At 40.4% G+C, this 12,740-nt stretch overlaps 1 protein-coding gene across 1 annotated transcript in view; it reads right to left on the minus strand.

Annotated features, from left to right (window-relative positions):
- Nucleotides 1-12,173, minus strand: part of arl8 (ADP-ribosylation factor-like 8) — a 34,291-nt gene extending 22,118 nt beyond the window's left edge. The window contains exon 1 of the mRNA XM_062993092.1: nucleotides 12,150-12,173. The gene's annotated coding sequence lies outside the window, so the exon portion shown is untranslated. The remainder of the gene's footprint in view (nucleotides 1-12,149) is intronic.
- Between the last annotated feature and the right edge of the window lie 567 nt (nucleotides 12,174-12,740).

Here is a 12,740-nt window from a genome sequence, read left to right on the forward strand (position 1 = left end):
TCACTTGCATGTCTTTGGACTGTGGGAGGAAACCGGAGAACCGGAGGAAACCCACGTGGACACAGGGAGAACATGCAAACTCCACACAGAGAGGAACCAGACCGCCCCACCTGGGGATCGAACCCAGAATCTTCTTGCTGTGAGGCGACAGTGCTACCCACTTAACCACCACACCCCCACTTACCATATAGAAGCACTTCATAGTTCTACAATTACTGACTGTAGTCCATTTGTTTCTCTACATACCTTTTTATCCTGATTTCACCCTGTTTTTCAATGGTCAGGACCCCCACATAGCAGGTATTATTTAGGTGGTGGGTCATTCTCAGCACTGCAGTGACACTGACATGGTTGTGGTGTGTTAGTGTGTGTTGTGCTGGTATGAGTGGATCAGACACAGCAGCGCTGCTGGAGTTTTTAAATACCGTGTCCACTCACTGTCCACTCTATTAGACACTCCTACCTAGTTGGTCCACCTTGTAGATGTAAAGTCAGAGACGATCGCTCATCTATTGCTGCTGTTTGAGTTGGTCATCTTCTAGACCAGGGGTGCACAACATACGGCCCGCGGGCCAGATCCGGCCCGCCAAATGAAGTGCTGATGCATTTTTAAATAAACGATGCTGTTACTTTAAATTCACCGGGTAATTCCGTGAAATTGTGACTGAAAAGTAAATTATGTAAATACAAGTTACCTCAGCGGTACCATGTTTGTCCAAACCAAGTACGAGTAAAAAAAAGAAAAGTGGATCTCGAGCATATGAAATTTAACCCTGAATGGACATACAAAGTATTTTTTTTTATTAAACGGGCCATGGCGTTCTCTCATGTCTGCAGTGCTTGCGACCACATTAATCAGTTGGTGTCATAAAGAAGCTGCAGTATCTTCCACTGACCAAGACCTTTCTTGTAAGTACATGATGTTATGTAACTGTATTTAGGGCTGGGCAATTTTCAAGATCAATTCTGTTAGTTAGAATGAACGTTTTCACATGATGTTAGAATGTGACAATCGCGATTGTTTACATACTTTATATTTTAATTAAAATACCAACATGTCACGAGGCAGAAACTGACCAGACGCTCGCGGAATATAAATCAGGGAAAGTTTAATATCATAAAGGCAAAAACAGTGTACAAAACCAGGTAGAGTCCAAAACCAGAGGATAAACAGACAGGCAGCAAACGGAAGACAGCAAGGATTATACACGGTAATGGTTAGATTCAGAAATAAGGACACAAACACGATCGACAAAACTTCACAACGAGACTAAAACAGAAGAGTTTAATTAAGATGCACATGGAACCGAACACAGCTGAACTGAATCAAAACTCCGGAGACGGTGAGCGCGATCAGGATTGGCTGACCGGGGACATGTGATAGTCACGTGACAGTCCAGGGGCTCATGGGAGTTGTAGTCCATACGGTTAGAAGCAGAACGTGCCCCCTCCATCCACCCCCCCAGTCACAAGAGGACAAAATCAAAGCTGAGCGCTTATTCGATGTCCCCCAGTGTAGATACTGATACAGACTCATTTATATGGTGGAAACAGTAAACAGGCTCGAGTTCCTTTTAAAAAACCTGTAAAGAACTGTTTGTGGTTTTGCACTTTTCTTATGCCGCACATTATTTAAAGTGAGTTGTTTGTGAGTTTTTTTATATGAAGGATATAGCTAATTAAGATTTCGATTTTGTTTAAATTTTTGTTAATTATTATTATATTGTTATTGTTATAAAGTTTGAGTTCTTTGAAAGGATAATTATAGGTGGTGCTGTTACTATTTTTGCACTTCTGCAGTCTTTTAAATAAAAAAAATTCAAATCGTGAATCGATAATACATTTGAAAATAATCGAGATTTTTTTTTTTTTCCAATATGACTTAGCCTCGGCCCTTGGTAAAAAGAAGTTGTGCACCCCTGTTCTAGACCTTCATCAGTGGTCACAGGACGCTGTCCACAGATTGATTCCTGACCATTGAAGAACAGCATGAAAGGGGGCTAACAAAGCATGCAGAGAAACAGATGGACTACAGTCAGTAATTGTAGAACTACAAAGTGCTTCTATATGGTAAGTGGAGCTGATCAAATGGACAGTGAGTGTAAAAACAAGGAGGTGGTTTTAATGTTATGGCTGATCAGTGTATATATAAAGAATTGTATTGTTTGGTCATTGTGGTCACTTCTAGTACTTGATCAGAGGCACAAATAATGCTATTCATTATTCATAATGCTAAATTGTATTATTTAACCTAAGGCATCATATTAGATCACTTTAACATATCACAAATGTGAGTTATGAGGTCATTATGCTGTGGGGTAGCCACAACTTGGCTCTGGGAAAACACACTGAATGCTTTACTTGCCTGGTGGGCTAAAGGCTAAAAAAATAATCAATGTGCCTCCCATCTGTGAGGAAGTATAAGTAAAGCATGCTGCATTGCAATCAGGAATCTGTCTGATCTGTTTCCTTTCTTTATCTAAGTATAGAAGTGAAGGAAGTGAAGCAGAAGACGACTTCTGCTATTTTACACAGAGCTAAGTATGATTGAGACATTACACTCACTACTTGTTGAAAGAAATGCATCTAGAGAAACACATGGCCCATTTAGGTATTTCTGTTGGAATTATGGCTTTTAAAATGTGTACTAAAATGAGCTACTTTATCTGGAACATCTGTCTGAAAATACAAGGTTTGTTTTTCCTCCCCTGTTGTGGCTGTATTCAACACATGGGTGACGATGGACAGACTTTAAGCTTATTTCCACCCTAATGGAATTTTGTAGAAGACGTGTAGTTTGCCATCTGTTTAAACACATTACTACAAAATCAGACCTGTTAGGTAAACAATACTTTATTAATAAAGCATAAAGTTTTAGGACTTCAACTCAAATCGAGTAGAATTGGCTACGTTTGTCTATCTACAGACATTCTATATGTGCATGTCTATTATATACTGAGAAACAATCACTTGTTCACCCAACATGGTTCTAAAATCACAAAATCAGAATCTAATGAAACCCCTTGGTCCCATACATACACTATGCATTTACATTAATAAGGAAACCCAGTGCAACCTAAAACCCACCGCTAGCATTCAGATCAATAAATATTGATTTAAAATTGATCTGGCTTTCATGTTAAAATGAACAAATGTTATTTATGTGCACACAGTCCTACAGAGGGCTGGAAGTATTACGACTTAAAACATACAATGACAAAAATTCATCTACTGGTAAAGATTTAGCTCTAGTGTTTCTAGCCCAGCAGCAAGCAAGATTATTAAAGCTGTGCCACAGTACTGCTCAAGACTAGTAGAGTCCAAACACACTATGGTTTCTTTTTTTACTTTATATTAAAGTCCTATTTGACTGTAGTGGAGCCAAGCTTCCCTCATAATGCCAAGTTCACACTACACGACTTTCCAAGTCATCAGTTCACACTACACGACTGGATCTGTAATCGGGACTGATCGGCGATAGGGGGTTTCACACTACACGATCTATCACCAACTGGAATCGCAGGCGAGTTTCTCTGGTCTCCCAAACTACAATCTGTCACGAAAACACACGCGAGAAGTGGCAAGGGGTTTAATGATACCACGTCTCAAAATCCACGTCAACAAGTAGCGAGCAATCAAAGTTTGTGCACTGATGTGCAGCGTAAAATCAAGGAGAAAAAATAAATGAATGAGTGGATTTGGCTATGTGAACAATATGGATTGTTCTATAGTGAGTTGAAGGTTAATAAATATTTTTCCAATGCAACGTTGGTGTTATGTTTTGTAGAGAACGATAAGGTGAGAAATACTGTAAAACTTGAGTGTATGCTGATGTATTCTGATATAAACTATATTATGCCCCTGTCCCACCTTTTTACAACTTCTCCCCTGCGTTTCTCCTCACCCCGTATCTTGCGTTCTCATTGGCTATTCGACATAACACTCATTGCCAGTCGGGTAACTCAGATCCAGATATTTGACAAGCTAGACACATTTCTTCAGCTCGGATGGAGTTGTTGAGTAGTTCACACATAGCGACTGAGAGCCGAGTTTTGATCGCCGAGTGAACACCGAGTTGCTCCCGAGCCGGCAAATCTAGCGTCGATCAGTCGGCGAGCGAAAATCAGGGCAAAAATCGTGTAGTGTGAACTAGGCATAAGCCACCCACCACCTAGGACTTCAAAAACTCAGGACAAACTCTTGCTTGCTTACTTACTTATAAACCGATACAGGTACGTATAGCAAAGCCCACAGGCACTCTAACAATGTCAAGCTGGAGTGAGTACATGGGTGATGGACCAAAATTAAAAGGATCTGTAGATCTGTAAAATAATGGGAATGTTTTTGACACTTAAGGTTTTTTTTTTAAGACTGAACATGTCGAATTTAAGGAAAATGTCGAGTTTAAGGGTACAGATTTCCCCACGAATGATAAGTTTAGGGGACGCCAAGTTACAAGGTACCACTGTGCATATTCTAGTAGCAATCAGCCACAAATACGCATGTATTTATGTATAAGCCACTTAATTACCATACCCCATTCGAAGGATCTTATTGATTGACCATTTAACTCATAACTGACAAAAACTGACTCATAACTTGTTTCAAATAATGTCAGTTTAAAAGCTTTTAAATTTATTTATCAAGAGCTGATGTCTGATTTAAAATGAAAGCAGACCTACAGAACTCTACACATGAAGTACAGAGAGGTCAGACTGCTGGTTTGGAACTTACCCTCCAGCTACAGGGCAAAGTGCCAGTAAACTATTTACATTCTCTTTTAGCAAACCAGCGATCCTGTTCTTAGCCAAAATGGGAAAAAAAAAACAACATTTTATGTATCAATTAAATAATGAAAAAAAGGAACGATTACACACTGTTTGATGTCAGTGTGGAGTCAGTGTGAATTTTCTTAAACAATTTAGCATCATGTCCTAGTCACGTCTAAGGAATGTTTAGCTAGCGTTTGTAATGAACCGTTCCCTACCGACTAAATCCGAATGCTGAAGTGATTCTGTTTGTGTGCAAGGTTCTACATTACTGCCATGTTCACTATGCAAGATGGTAACAGTTAACTGTGCACTAATGACGTTCAGTTATCAGTTAAGAGAAGGTGGGAATCCAATTGCATCCATGTCCAATTAGGGCTGGGCGGTATATCAAAAAATTGATATACACCGATCAGCCATAACATTAAAACCACCTCCTGGTTTCTACACACACTGTCCATTTTATTAGCTCCACTTACCATATAGAAGGGGCCGCAGTCGCACCAGTTATGAGGACCTATGATCCGACTTTCTTACCCTCTAACCCTGAACAACAGCCAATCGTTGTTCATGCAGCCCCCCAACCCATTCAGAAGGCAGAGCTAAGATTCGATACGATGTATTCGAAACCCCAACTATGGTGCGCTAGCGTACTTTACTGCTGCGCCACCTGAGCGGCTGCCGTATCGTATCATATATCGCCACTTCTCAAAGGCATATCGGGATATAAGTTTTTTTTTTTTGTCATATCGCCCAGCCCTATGTCCAATATAAAACCTGACATTACAGATAAGTGGGGAGAACATACTGGCAGTTTTTCCTTGAGCTCTGCAACACCATATATTATGAAAAGTGCCTGAAACTTTAACATGACCTAAAATCCATAGTAGAACTAGTTACAATTTAAAGCTTTCCACCATTGAAAAATATAACATAATGGTAAAACTTTGTGGTCAAAGGGCAACCCTTACAGCTGCCTAGTCTGACGAGAGCACCGGCTGCTCACGCTGCGAAGAATAACGTCATAGGAAGACAATATGGCCAGAAAACGCCTTCCTAGTGCTTGTTTTGTATGCCCGGTCAGCCACGGCATCAGGCCTTCTGTCACATCCTTTGAGTCAAGAAAGCCTGGCGTCTATTCTAAAACACAAAAGAACTGTTGGGGAGGGGGGTGGGTGGAGCACCATGGCCTTTTCACCTTTCAGATATGTACAGGAAAGAACTTGACATCAACCTTTACTCTGATTTGATGCAGACATGATTGTCTTGAACTTAGTTCTTACTTCTGTCCTGCATGTCCTATACTAGTAACCTGTTTTTAAGCCTTTGATCTAATTACCAGCACATTAATAAGAAGTTACTGGTTTGTGGCTCACCAATGAATTATTAACAAAGACCTATTATTGGACATTTCTGCCATGACTTCTGTTTGGGTTTTTTTGTTTAGGAGTTTTATATAAGTGATATAGGTGATTATACACTGATCAGCCATAACATTAAAACCACCTCCTTGTTTCTACACTCACTGTCCATTTTATCAGCTCCACTTACCATATAAAAGCACTTTGTAGTTCTACAATTACTGACTGTAGTCCATCTGTTTCTCTACATACCTTTTTAGCCTGCTTTCACTGTTATTCAATGGTCAGGACCCCCACAGGACTACCACAGACCAGGTATTATTTAGGTGGTGGATCATTCTCAGCACTGCAGTGACACTAACAGGGTGGTGGTGTGTTAGTGTGTGTTGTGCTGGTATGAGTAGATCAGACACAGCAGCGCTGCTGGAGTTTTTAAATACCGTGTCCACTCACTGTCCACTCTATTAGACACTCCTACCTAGTTGGTCCACCTTGTAGATGTAAAGTCAGAGACGATCGCTCATCTATTGCTGCTGTTTGAGTTGGTCATCTTCTAGACCTTCATCAGTGGTCACAGGGCACTGTTGGCTGGATGTTTTTGGTTGGTGGACTATTCTCAGTCCAGCAGTGACAGTGAGGTGTTTAAAAACTCCAGCAGCATTGCTGTGTCTGATGCACTCATACCAGCACAACACACACTAACACACCACCACCATGTCAGTGTCACTGCAGTGCTGAGAATGATCCACCACCTAAATAGTACCTGCTCTGTAGTGGTCCTTTGGGGGTCCTGACCATTAAATAACAGGGTGAAAGCAGGCTAAAAAGTATGTAGAGAAACAGATGGACTACAGTCAGTGATTGTAGAACTACAAAGTGCTTCTATATGGTAAGTGGAGCTGATAAAATGGACAGTGAGTGTAGAAACAAGGAGGTGGTTTTAATGTTATGGCTGATCGGTGTATACTGTCAATAAAAATATGATTTTTAATCCTGTTAAAATTTGTAATGATTTTATAGTAGTGGATTGACATTGTATTTTACAAAATGAGTTGGTAAAATGATTTAAGGTAATACTCAGCTTGCATTTTCCATGCCATATAAATAAACTACTTTTTTAAGCAGAGAGGAACATTTTATAAAGCATTGTCTGCTCCCCAAAACAAACCTGTTTAACATTACTATAGAACAATAAAGTAGGGAAATCAAATATACCCTATCAAAAAGCCATGTCATATAAAACCTATGAATACAGAAGTAAGCACGCACACATGAGGGCTAGAAGGCTTTTAGCAAATACCCAAATTGTTTCTAGAACAAGAGCCATTGAACTGCTTGGGAATTCCAGGATTCTCTCGTTTTTATTTGTATCGTTAAAAATATAATAACCAAAGGGATTTTTTTGCCAGGAAAGGCCAGTAAGAAGCAGTTTTTTTCTGGTTTACAGACAGGTATTGGTGATTAGCAGTGCATGAAGTTACTCATTTACTGGCCAATTATGAATAAAATCTGGTAACTCAGACACAATCACAACTTTGTGCTCCTGGTAAACTTTCTATCAATGCAGGGCAGTTGTAGCCTAGTGGTTAAGGTCCTGGACTAGTAATCAGAAGGTCACTGGTTCAAGCCCCACCATTGCCAGGTTGCAGCTGTTGGGCCCTTGACCAAGGCCCTTAACCCTCAATTGCTCACATTGTATACTGTCACTACTGTAAATCTCTTTGGATAAAGGCGTCTGCTAAATGCCGAAAATGTAAATGCATCTAGTCAGCCAACCGTAGCCTATCCATTAATTTAATAAATCAATCCTACTCTAAATAATCATCGTCTTTCTTCATATATCTTCATCTTTGTTCAGGAAAAGGAAACAGACAGTTTTAATGAATCTAAAAAATGAACCTAGTTTTGTAAAACTGTTATAAGTCTTCTTATATTATAAATGTTATGAATATCAAAACTGACATTTAGATTCATTTTTATCCATTGCTTTCATTTTAATCATTAAGTACTTCAAGACACTGATAGACTGATTTTAATATAACCTACACATAATTAATTAATATCTAGGTACCACTGCCTGTATCACTGGGGGGAAATGTGCCAAAAGGTTAACAGTATAGACTTTTCTCAGAACTACTGATATGGTCAGGTGTTGGGGTAGCAAAGTTTGTGCTATGGCTTCTCAGAAATGTTTATAAAATTTTAATCTATTCATTGTTATCAGCCGACCAGCTGCCTACACTGACATGACTGGCTATGTCTAAGGGAGGGCAAGCCGAAGAAATTCCTCATTGCTTCTGCAATTATGACCACTGCTGGGGAATGATGGGGAATAATGGAGATCAGTGTGTGACCATGTTTGCGATACTAATCCCTGTGTGATGCCTCATGCAGGTGAAAAGGAGTTGTTGGATACTGCACACATGTGTAAAGGAACTTGTGTTAGGTACGACCCTCCTCGATCAGGGTAGGGGTCTGCAGCAATAGAGGAGATACAACCAGGTAAGTGGATATAACCAGATTGGTAGAAAAAAGGGAAAAATGCATAAACAGAATTTAAAATGAAGGATGCACAGAGACCTGATTGATCTTCAAGATTAAGTAGGAGGTTCTTTATCATCTATTGAACAAGGTTGTGGAGACGTTTGTTTGTTTATTAGGATTTTAACGTCAAGTTTTACACTTTGGTTACATTCATGACAGTAATGGTAATTACTCATTACACAAGGTTCATCTCTTCACAAGGTTATATCGAAAACAGTCTTGGACAATTTAGTATCTCCAATTCACCTCACTTGCATGTCTTTGGACTGTGGGAGGAAACCGGAGCACCCGGAGGAAACCCACGCGGACACGGGGAGTACGTGCAAACTTCACACAGGAAGGACCCAGACGGCCCCACCTGGGGATCGAACCTAGGACCTTCTTGCTGTGAGGTGACAGTGCTACCCACTTAGCCACCGTGCCACCCTTGTAGAGGGGTAAACAGAGTAGTAGTGGTTGACTTTATTTACAAAGTAATAACACGACCATCCAAACACCAGTAAAGGACTTTGAAGTTTACTACAGATACAATCGGCATCCTAAAGACTTTTCTCAAACCAGAGGCTCAGTCCCAAACCGAATGTTACTATACTAATGACTATTTAAAAGTAACTGGACTGCGAAATACTAGATTGGATAAGTATGCCAACAAGGCTCAGTCCCAAACCGAATGTTACCATACTACTGGACTAGATACCATACCATAGTACTAGACTGGATAAGTATGCCAACAAGGCTCAGTCCCAAACCGAATGTTACCATACTACTGGACTAGATACCATACCATAGTACTAGACTGGAAAAGTATGCCAACAAGACTCAGTCCCAAACCGAATGTTACCATACTACTGGACTAGATACCATTCTATAGTACTAGACTGGAAAAGTATGCCAACATGGCCCAGTCCCAAACCGAATGTTACCATACTACTGGACTAGATACCATTCTATAGTACTAGACTGGATAAGTATGCCAACATGGCCCAGTCCCAAACCGAATGTTACCATACTACTGGACTAGATACCATTCTAGAGTACTAGACTGGATAAGTATGCCAACAAGGCTCAGTCCCAAACCGAATGTTACCATACTAATGACTATTTAAAAGTAACTGGACTGCGAAGTACTAGACTGGATAAGTATGCCAAAAAGACTCAGTCCCAAACTGAATGTTACCATACTACTGGACTAGATACCATACCATAGTACTAGACTGGAAAAGTATGCCAACAAGACTCAGTCCCAAACCGAATGTTACCATACTACTGGACTAGATACCATTCTATAGTATTAGACTGGAAAAGTATGCCAACAAGACTCAGTCCCAAACCGAATGTTACCATACTAATGACTATTTAAAAGTAACTGGACTGCGAAGTACTAGACTGGATAAGTATGCCAAAAAGACTCAGTCCCAAACTGAATGTTACCATACTACTGGACTAGATACCATACCATAGTACTAGACTGGAAAAGTATGCCAACAAGACTCAGTCCCAAACCGAATGTTACCATACTACTGGACTAGATACCATTCTATAGTATTAGACTGGAAAAGTATGCCAACAAGACACAGTCCCAAACCGAATGTTACCATACTACTGGACTAGATACCATACCATAGTACTAGACTGGATAAGTATGCCAACAAGGCTCAGTCCCAAACCGAATGTTACCATACTAATGACTATTTAAAAGTAACTGGACTGCGAAGTACTAGACTGGATAAGTATGCCAAAAAGACTCAGTTCCAAACTGAATGTTACAATACTACTGGACTAGATACCATACCATAGTACTAGACTGGAAAAGTATGCCAACAAGACTCAGTCCCAAACCGAATGTTACCATACTACTGGACTAGATACCATACCATAGTACTAGACTGGATAAGTATGCCAACAAGACACAGTCCCAAACCGAATGTTACCATACTACTGGACTAGATACCATTCTATAGTACTAGACTGGATAAGTATGCCAACAAGGCTCAGTCCCAAACCGAATGTTACCATACTACTGGACTAGATACCATACCATAGTACTAGACTGGATAAGTATGCCAACAAGACTCAGTCCCAAACCGAATGTTACCATACTACTGGACTAGATACCATACCATAGTACTAGACTGGATAAGTATGCCAACAAGACACAGTCCCAAACCGAATGTTACCATACTACTGGACTAGATACCATACCATAGTACTAGACTGGATAAGTATGCCAACAAGGCTCAGTCCCAAACCGAATGTTGCCATACTACTGGACTAGATACCATACCATAGTACTAGACTGGATAAGTATGCCAACAAGACACAGTCCCAAACCGAATGTTACCATACTACTGGACTAGATACCATACCATAGTACTAGACTGGATAAGTATGCCAACAAGGCTCAGTCCCAAACCAAATGTTACCATACTACTGGACTAGATACCATTCTATAGTACTAGACTGGATAAGTATGCCAACAAGGCTCAGTCCCAAACCGAATGTTGCCATACTACTGGACTAGATACCATACCATAGTACTAGACTGGATAAGTATGCCAACAAGGCTCAGTCCCAAACCAAATGTTACCATACTACTGGACTAGATACCATACCATAGTACTAGACTGGATAAGTATGCCAACAAGACTCAGTCCCAAACCGAATGTCACCATACTACTGGACTAGATACCATACCATAGTACTAGACTGGATAAGTATGCCAGCAAGGCTCAGTCCCAAACCAAATGTTACTATACTAATGACTATTTAAAAGTAACTGGACTGCGAAGTACTAGACTGGATAAGTATGCCAACAAGCCTCAGTCCCAAACCTATTGGATAAGTATGCCAACCTATCACTGAGCAGCACACATTTGCTTTTTCTCACACACCTAGGAGCAAATAGGTTAACTATTACACCTACTGGCATGAGTAACCAGAGTACCCAAAGGAAGTCCATACCAACACAGAGAGTTACTTAATAGACATAAAATTTACATGGCTACATACTTTATATATTTAAATGGTAAATGTGAATAAAAGGCAATATCGCGATACACGTGCATCTTCACAATGTGTTCGTGTATCACGATACGCGATATATCGTTCACCACTTCTGTGGTGTAAACACCAATTAATAGTACACAGTTACACAGAAAGGACAGAAATAAATGAACTGTTCTCGGTTTAAATGATCAGATAGATGCAGCTATATTTTCGCAAACAGCTGTTTGTGTTAAACGCTACTCTGTCAACATTTATTAGTTCTGACTAAAGAAAAATGAAATATATTCCAACACACATGTTAAGCCTATTTAAACAATGTTTAATTGGTTTGCACACTAAGGCGATGCCACACAGGTTAGCCTGCGTTAGCTAGCTACCTAACTGCGGCTGATGAGAACCCGTATACCGCAACACACACAGTGTTGGAACGATGAACCGATAAAGAAACCGGTTTGAACTCTATGCTTACCTTGATTACAGAAAAAGCTCCAAAGTTTCGCCACGATTAAACCCATGACTGTTCGTGCGCACACGATTTACCGATCGCTTCTTGATTTGATTGTAAGTCAGTGTACCACAGCGGCCTGTGCAGCCCTCTCACGCCAACCCGTTATGTTTATCCGACTCTGTTACACTGCAACAGCAGCAATCCCATTTCCAGCAGTCCGGGCCGCTCTGGTGCTCCTACTAATCTGTAAGACGGTTTAAAAATCCTGTCCAAGTAGCTTCCAGTCCTCGATCCTTTGTCCTTTGCCTGTTACAGCTACTGCCTCCACGTTATCTTACCCACAAGTTGTTGCAGAGCCTTTCTTCAGAGCTCTTTAACTCTGCTACAGTAACATCACAGCTTCCAACGTGGACTGTTCACAGGACTGGTCTGCACAGCCGGAGACAAGGACACTCAAGCAGCTTATTCCTTACAAAGGAAAAACTTTTAAATGTCCCCTGAAAGCAGAAAAAACTTTGCATACAAGGGGTAGATAAGCAGGCAGTCAACTGGTGTATTGTTGAAATACATGACAAGCACCCCGCTGAACGACTAACCACCAACCCCCAACAA

Source organism: Trichomycterus rosablanca, chromosome 4 (assembly GCF_030014385.1).
Source record: "Trichomycterus rosablanca isolate fTriRos1 chromosome 4, fTriRos1.hap1, whole genome shotgun sequence".
NCBI classification, from domain to species: Eukaryota; Metazoa; Chordata; class Actinopteri; order Siluriformes; family Trichomycteridae; genus Trichomycterus; species Trichomycterus rosablanca.